At 47.2% G+C, this 7,500-nt stretch overlaps 2 long non-coding RNA genes across 2 annotated transcripts in view; both read right to left on the bottom strand.

The window, feature by feature from the left end:
• The window catches only part of LOC147014178 (uncharacterized), a 43,901-nt gene extending 42,142 nt beyond the window's left edge, over nucleotides 1–1,759 (bottom strand). The window contains exon 1 of the long non-coding RNA XR_015050674.1: nucleotides 415–1,759. This is a non-coding gene — a long non-coding RNA (uncharacterized LOC147014178). The remainder of the gene's footprint in view (nucleotides 1–414) is intronic.
• Nucleotides 1,760–2,980: 1,221 nt separating this feature from the next.
• LOC147014177 (uncharacterized) lies at nucleotides 2,981–4,004 on the bottom strand. The gene is made up of 2 exons (XR_015050673.1): nucleotides 3,520–4,004; nucleotides 2,981–3,138 (listed from the first exon to the last, which is right to left on the bottom strand). It is a non-coding gene; the product is annotated as an uncharacterized LOC147014177 (long non-coding RNA).
• Nucleotides 4,005–7,500: the final 3,496 nt, after the last annotated feature.

Raw genomic sequence — 7,500 nt, 5'->3', positions numbered from 1 at the left:
TTCAAACCACGTTCCAGAAACAACAACCACACAGGCCGTTCCTTTGCTCTTGCATGCCCGTACATGCAAATATATATATATATATAAAAAAAAAACTTTCAAACAACCACACAGGCCGTTCCTTCGCTCTTGACTGGATTGGGGCATTGTGCATCTATAAATGCACATAAGAAATCGAGAAATTATTATAACTAGTACGTGGCCATACCTGCGGGCCCGTAGGTGCGTGCCCGTACGTGCGTAAAAAAAATAATGAAAAAATAACTTTCAAAACGCGTGTCAGAAACAACAACCACACAGGCCGCTCCTTCGCTCTCGCATGCCCGTACGTGCGTGGCCGTACGTGCAAAAAAAAAAGTAACTTTCAACCCGCGTGCCAGAAACAACAACCACACAGGCTGTTTCCATACCCACCTTGAGAGTGATCCGATGTGGAGGCATACCAGATGGACAGAGGGTGTTCAGGAACTCAGGCGGATACAAATGATCACCCTCAGTTTCCGCTGTATCGACGCCACAGCAAACATGTTCCTCCCCTGGAAATATGGTTGTCATGTTTTGATAATTTTTTTTCGGGACAATTGTTCTTCAATAAATAAATAATAATAAAAATTGTCTACATGTACACACATTTATCTCGTTAGCACCTCTTCATAAACAACATTGCTGAGGAAACGGTGCTTCTTCTTTGTTTCCTCGTCCAGGGCAAGAATGCGGAGGCTGCTGGATCTGCCAACCCTACTGGCCGCCACATAGAACTGACCATGGCAGAAGAAGTCTCTTGTGCAGAAGACCCCATCACGGTGTAGCGGCTGCCCTTGGGATTTATTCACAGTCATGACAAAGCATGGTCATACCGGAAACTGCCTACGCCGCAGTGAACGGGAACATGGTGTCAGATGGACTCAAGGTTATGCGTGGAATGAGCAATGTGCGTCCAGAATTGACACCCACCACAGATTTTGCAACCAACAGATTTGGAAGGATCTGATGGATGATGTACCTTGAGCCATTGCAGTGCCCGCTTTGCTGGTCGAAGTTTCGTAGCAGCATGATCACCATACCCACCATGAGAGTGATCCGATGTGGAGGTATACCAGATAGACAGAGGGTGTTCAGGAACTCAGGTGGATACAAATGATCACCCTGAGATTCCGCTGTATCGACGCTACAGCAAACATGTTCCTCCCCTGGAAATATGATTGTCATGTCGTCATTTACCTGATTGACTACGGAATTGGTCGGACATAGTATAACACGCTCGCATAGCCACTTGGGGGTTGGTAATGTTGTTGTGCAAGCCCTCGTACACCCAAGTGACAATATCCTGAAGTTTTTCACCTGGAAGAATGAGCAGTTCCCTGAGCTCAATTGCAAATTCACCCTCTTCTGGATTGACAGGAATCTTCCCTTCACCCAGATCCAGCAGGAATTTTGCAAAATCAGATTCGTCCTGTTGTTCTCCAGCACCCTGCATGATCCTCATGTTTACTGTGAGACGAAGTATCTGCACTTTTCTCCACAGGTATGAGCTCTTAAAGCACCTTCCAACGATGTCAATACGGCTACCGTGTGGCACAATGGTAAGGATCTGCCTCCAGTCAGATCACAACGTGTCCAGTGTTGTCTGCCAAGCGAGCAGCTCATGCTTCATCTGTTTCAGCTGCACGATGCCTTGTCACACGCGTCACGTATCAAGCGAGCAGCTCGTGCTTCGTCCAATTCTATTGTGCGTGCACCACGAGCAGCTTCGTTAATTTGCTCTTGTAAACGACGACTGGATTGGGGCATTGTTTCAATTATATCAGACCAACCGTATCATAAATGGCCATAACTTGGGAAACACGTGGGAAGCAGCTGAAACGGATGAAGAAGAACGATATCAAACTTTGAAAAGGCACATACTCAGGTCCCAGCGTCAATTGTGACATCATATAAAAAGAAAGAAAAAAAAGAGAGGAAGCATTGTGACGTCATAGCACCGTGTCCTGTCATTGGTTGACAGATAAATCGCCGTAACTTGGGAACCGCTTGTCTGATTAATATCAAACCTTGAAAAGGCACATACTCAGGTTCCAGTACATGTCATACATCCTGAAGCTGCCAACATGTAATGTTCTGTCCTCAGTCCAAGGGGTACAAACATTGATGTTTGAGAAGAATGGCTTTACTATTCGACCAGAATCATAATGGTAACCAAGAGGAGCATTCACAGCCGACTCGACCAATCCATCACATCCTCTTGCCCAAACCAAGCCATGGCCCCTGAGCCTTCCGGTCCAGTGAATGGCCATGGCAGCTGCTCAACTTGCACACAGAGGCGGCCGCTCTGCTCGCACGCACACCATGCGCAAAGGCGATTAGCTTCGTGTTTTTCTTCCAATGCCATGCTATTTCCATGATCAATATCGTGTTTCATACAAACTTCATCAACCCTGTTGTTAGGTTTCCTCCACGGTTTAGGATGGTCAGCTTCATCTAATCTCTTGTCAAAGTTTGTTCCTCGACCAGAGAAAGAATATTCTGGTCGATACAACTCCCCTGGTATCCCAGTTGTTTTCCGGTTGTCATGTTTAGATTTACTCTTTTTGACATTCACTCTTTTTGCTGAGATATCAAGCCTGGTGTTGGCTTAGCGATTAGGGTGTCTGATTTGGGATCCTCGGGTCCTGAGTTTGAGCCCTGTTGGCTGCTGAATTAATTACAGGTGGGGTTGACTCATCCTTCTGAGGATGACCTCTGAGGATGGCCCGTCATCCTTCTGAGGTCGATAAAATGAGTACCAGTGTACTGGTAATCGGGACACTGCATCAGCGGCATAGCTGTGTCCCTAACCAATGATGCAACCAGCAATCACAAGGCTGCACTCGAAAGAGAGATGTGCGAGATATTTTTCGTGTCAGTTCTCTTTTTACATTTTAGCCATTTACTTTTTACATTTGTGGCCTCACAGCCTGGAATGAAATCAGACTTTTTCAAATAATTTTAAAAGATTTTATTTTAATATTGCAACAAAAATTCAAAACAAAAAACAAATCTTCTTTCCGATGGAAACATCTTCGTTTTCTTCTTCCCGATCTTAACACCTCCTCCTCATCTTGATGCCGTTGGATCTTTGGCTGATGTTACTTGCCAGATCTAAAGGTGACAACATCGAAATTCAAGGTTAAAATCATCGTTCAGTATTTTCAGGAACATCATCATACATCGGAGTTCTTAACAGCCTTATTGTAATCGTTAAGACCACACACACGAGTTCAGAGTACTTGGACGTGTTCCACTACAAGCAGTTTCTTGTGAAGCGCTCAAGTCAGCACTCCATTGGAAACCGTTGATCAGGAACGACGAATCGTGGTCCACATCGGCTAACCCTGACACGTGGAACCACTCACTCACTCACTGTGTGTGATCGGAGGTACTGGCGCCGACGAGTCGGTTTATATTGACGAAAGGAGGACGTCGTTGGAAACACCGGTCCGGATCCACCTGCCGTGTTTCCTCTGGGTTTACAACACTCACCTTCCACCTGGTGCTCGTCCTGTCGAACCTTCTTCAGCGGATTTCGTCGTCATTTCCGCTGTGAGTGTTTCGTCAACGGGAAATCTTTGAACATCACCATCATTTTAATTACCTCCACACACATTAACAGGTTGTTAACGAGCTCCAGCTCGAGCACGGACAAACGTTTGAATTCCTCACACCGATTCCGAGCTCGTCCTTTCCTCCACAATCGAACAACCTCGGGCCCCAAATGTATCTCAGCTCGTACGAAGAAAGTACATCAAGTTTTAAGATGGAGATTTTTACAAGAACGAGTCATCGCTTTCAATTAAATAAAAACAAACAACAAACAAACACACAATGGATGAGTGGGCGTGGCTAATAACTCCCGGCATGCTTCACGCCTCTCATGTTCGCTTGTTGTTGTTGTTTTTAGGAATTGATCACATGACCGATTATATTTATTTATTTTTATATTAACCGTTGATTCGGGAACTTGACGAGTGTGGTGTTTTACTTTGTGCGGTTCACTGTGTAAAATACGAGCCTCTTGCACCGTCTCCAGCATGTTTGTGGTTGGGACATCCTCGTTCACCTGAACCCCCTCGAGTCTTGTGTGTAATCTTTGTGAAATCATTTATTGCTGTGATCGACCCTTCAAATGTGTCCAAACTGTTTGTCTGATGCGGATCGTGGGAGTGGATCCAAACTATAATTCACAGACCGGTTGAAATGAAAACGAGAGAAGAACCTTCAGAGTGTAGGCTTTATTCCATTTAATTGAAGCCGCTTCTACGGGCACATCAGGGAATACAGGTGCAGCAAGGAGTACATAAGCAGTAAGGTATACACGTGCAACTAATCACCACAAAATAAATCAGTATAAGCCCGGAGTCCGATATAACTCTCAATTCTCACCATTCAACGAGCACCAAGTGAACCGCCGCCGTAAACGACAATGCCCCTGGGACAATCCCCCCGACCGAGCGGAACCTTAGCTTTATCTATTCCGTGCTCGAGCCGTGCAACATGTGATCACACGTCACGACCTTCAATTCACCACATTTTCCCCGTCTTTAAAATGTAACTAGAGGCCCAGCTAACGCACCTTGATTACTTCAGCGCTACAGGAGTATACATTTCAAGCAACGCGAACTATCTAAACTACAGAAGCATACATGCCAAGCAGTGAGGATTATTTTGAGTTGTAGGAGCATGGTAATGAGCATCGATATATGATGTAATGAGCATATAGGAGCATGAGCATCGAGGATGCCGGTAATCCCCTTTACAGATTGAGTCGGCGAGGGGGTATTATCCGTCGACCTCTCCGGGAGTAAATGGCGGTTTCACTTGAGGGAGGGTTCCGATCCTCTTGGTGAGCCTCGACTCGTGCCGGGGATGACTCCCCAATCGCTCTCGGGTGGAACGCAGCAGCTCCGTCGCCACCATTCTCGGGTGGAGTGCCAGATGGTGGTGTACCTGCGGGAGGAGTACCTGAGGGAGCCAAATGGCGAACCGACACAGTGGTCTCCCTGCCGTCCGGGAGCCTGACATGAGCATACTCTGGATTAGTATCGATGAGTTCGACCCCCTCCACCATGGGTTCATACTTGCTTTGTCGTACCGGGCGTTTCATGAACACTGTTCCGGGATGGGTTAGCCAGTTGGGCACCGATTGGCCGTCAACATAACGTCGTTGGTGAGTAAACATTCGTTCGTGGGGAGTTGCATTGGTGGACGTACAGAGCAAAGAGCGTATGGAATTCAGAGCGTCGAGAAGGGTAACCTCCCACCGCTCGGGGCCCAGTCCTCTTGATTTCAACGCCAGAGTTACGGCTTTCCAAATAACCCCGTTATACCGTTCCACCTGCCCGTTACCCTGCGGGTCGTAACCCGTCGTTCGACTAGTTGCTATGCCGTGCTCTAATAGGAATTGTTTTAGCCCGGCCGACATGAAACACGGCCCTCTGTCTGAATGTATGTACGAAGGTTTCCCAAACATAGCGAAGAGGTCAGACAGACATTTTCACGACAGTGCCCGAGGTCATATCCGAGCACAGAAATGCGAAAGGGAACCTTGAATATTCATCAACAACAGTGAATATGTATCTGTTGTCTGTCTCGGTCGGCAGGGGCCCTTTGAAGTCAATGTTTAGTCTCTCGAAGGGAGAAGTGGCCTTGATCAATCTGCCAGAAGCCGCGCCATAGAATCTGGGTTTTAGTTCAGCACAAACAGGGCATGAAGCATTCATTTGTTTAATATCTTCAATAGAATAGGGAAGGTTTTGTCTGCGCACGAAATGTGCCATTCTGGTTACCCCCGGGTGGCACAGAGACACATGGAGGTCTTGCAAAGCCCGACTGATTCTCGCCGAACAGTAGACCCGAGAGAAGGTGTCTGCAGCAGGGTTTTCCCTCCCGGGCCGGTAAACTATGTCGTAACTATAGCAGGCTAGGTCTATCCGCCATCTCATAATTTTTTCATTCTTAATTTTCCCGTTATTTTTCCCATCAAACATGAATGCCATGGATCGTTGGTCCGTAACGAGCGTGAAGTGGTTTCCCAGTAAATAGTGTCTCCATTTACGTAGGGCTTCGACAATGGCGTACGCTTCTTTCTCTATTGCCGAGTGTCTCTGCTCGCTTCCAGAGAGAGTTCTCGAGAAGAACGCGACGGGCCGCCCAGACTGATTAAGCGTAGCAGCTATCGCATGATCAGAAGCATCTGTTTCCACCACGAAGGGCACCGAGCTATCGATCGATAACACCACGGAATTACTGATATCATCTTTGAGGTTGTGGAAAGCTTTTACAACAGCGGCATCTGGTGGGAAGTTTTTGCAATGCACTAGGGGATGTATTTTCTCGGAGTATTGCGAAATCCATCTTGCATAGTAAGCGAACATGCCGATCACCCGGCGCATTGTCTGCAGGTCCTGAGGTGGTGGTAGCTCACGAAGTGGGCGCAATCATTCAGGATCAGGCTTAATCGTGCCGTCGGCTATTGTGTAGCCGAGAAGGTCAATTGACCTTGCCGAGAATACGCATTTCTCGTAGTTGAGGGTCAGATTATATTTTCTAGCAATGCTCAAGAATCTGTCCAGATTCATATCATGTTCCCCCTGATCCCTACCGCACACTGTGACATTGTCCACGTAAACAAAAGTGTCTTTGAGGTTTTCATCTGAGATGATGTCGTCCATAACTCGTTGGAAGCAAGCTACCCCATTCGTGACACCGAACGGAATCCTCCTGAATTGGTAGAGGCGTCTACCTGCCTGGAATGCGGTGTAAGGTTTGTCTTCCTCTCGGATGGGAATTTGATGATAGGCGCTTCGCAAATCGATGGTGCTGAATATCTTATAATTGGCCATGCGTTCGACCATCTCGTCTATGCGCGGCAAAGGGTAGGCATCGAGTTGGGTGAAACGATTGACCCGTTTGGGAATAATCGACAACCATTCGTTTCTTATGATTCTGATTGGCGGTGACCAACACCTGTGCGCGCCATGGCGAATCGCTCGGTTCTATAATTCCTTCTTCCAGTAATCGCTTGGTCTCTGAAGTGATGAAGTTCATATCAGCAGTGGTATATCGGCGCGATTTGATCGCTATCGGTTTACAGACCGGCGACAAGTTAGCAAACAGCTGGGGGGACGTTACCTCTGCGGTGGTCAAAGCATTTAAAATTAGACGAGGTTTGCTTCCTCCAAAGGGTATTTCGACGCTCGTGTGCTGCTTGAGGACATTATGACCCAGAATTACGTCTGCGCATAAATCACGAAGCACCAGTACCCTTACATCCCGATGCGTGTACCCTTTTACGTCCAATTCAACAGTGCAGTACCCTCGTACGCGGGACTGTAGTGATGTGGCGGCCATGCATACCGTATTGTCTGTCGGGTGGATCTTCCATTTCCTGCCCTTCACTAGCGAGCTGTTGACGAAACTTTCAGAGCTACCGGTATCAATCAGAGCCTCAGCCATATGCCCGTT

Source organism: Eptatretus burgeri, chromosome 13 (genome assembly GCF_056783735.1).
Source record: "Eptatretus burgeri isolate ZD-2024b chromosome 13, Ebu_testis_v1, whole genome shotgun sequence".
NCBI classification, from domain to species: Eukaryota; Metazoa; Chordata; class Myxini; order Myxiniformes; family Myxinidae; genus Eptatretus; species Eptatretus burgeri.
Note: the sequence above shows the minus strand (reverse complement) of the source record. Positions and strands in the feature narration are given on the sequence as shown.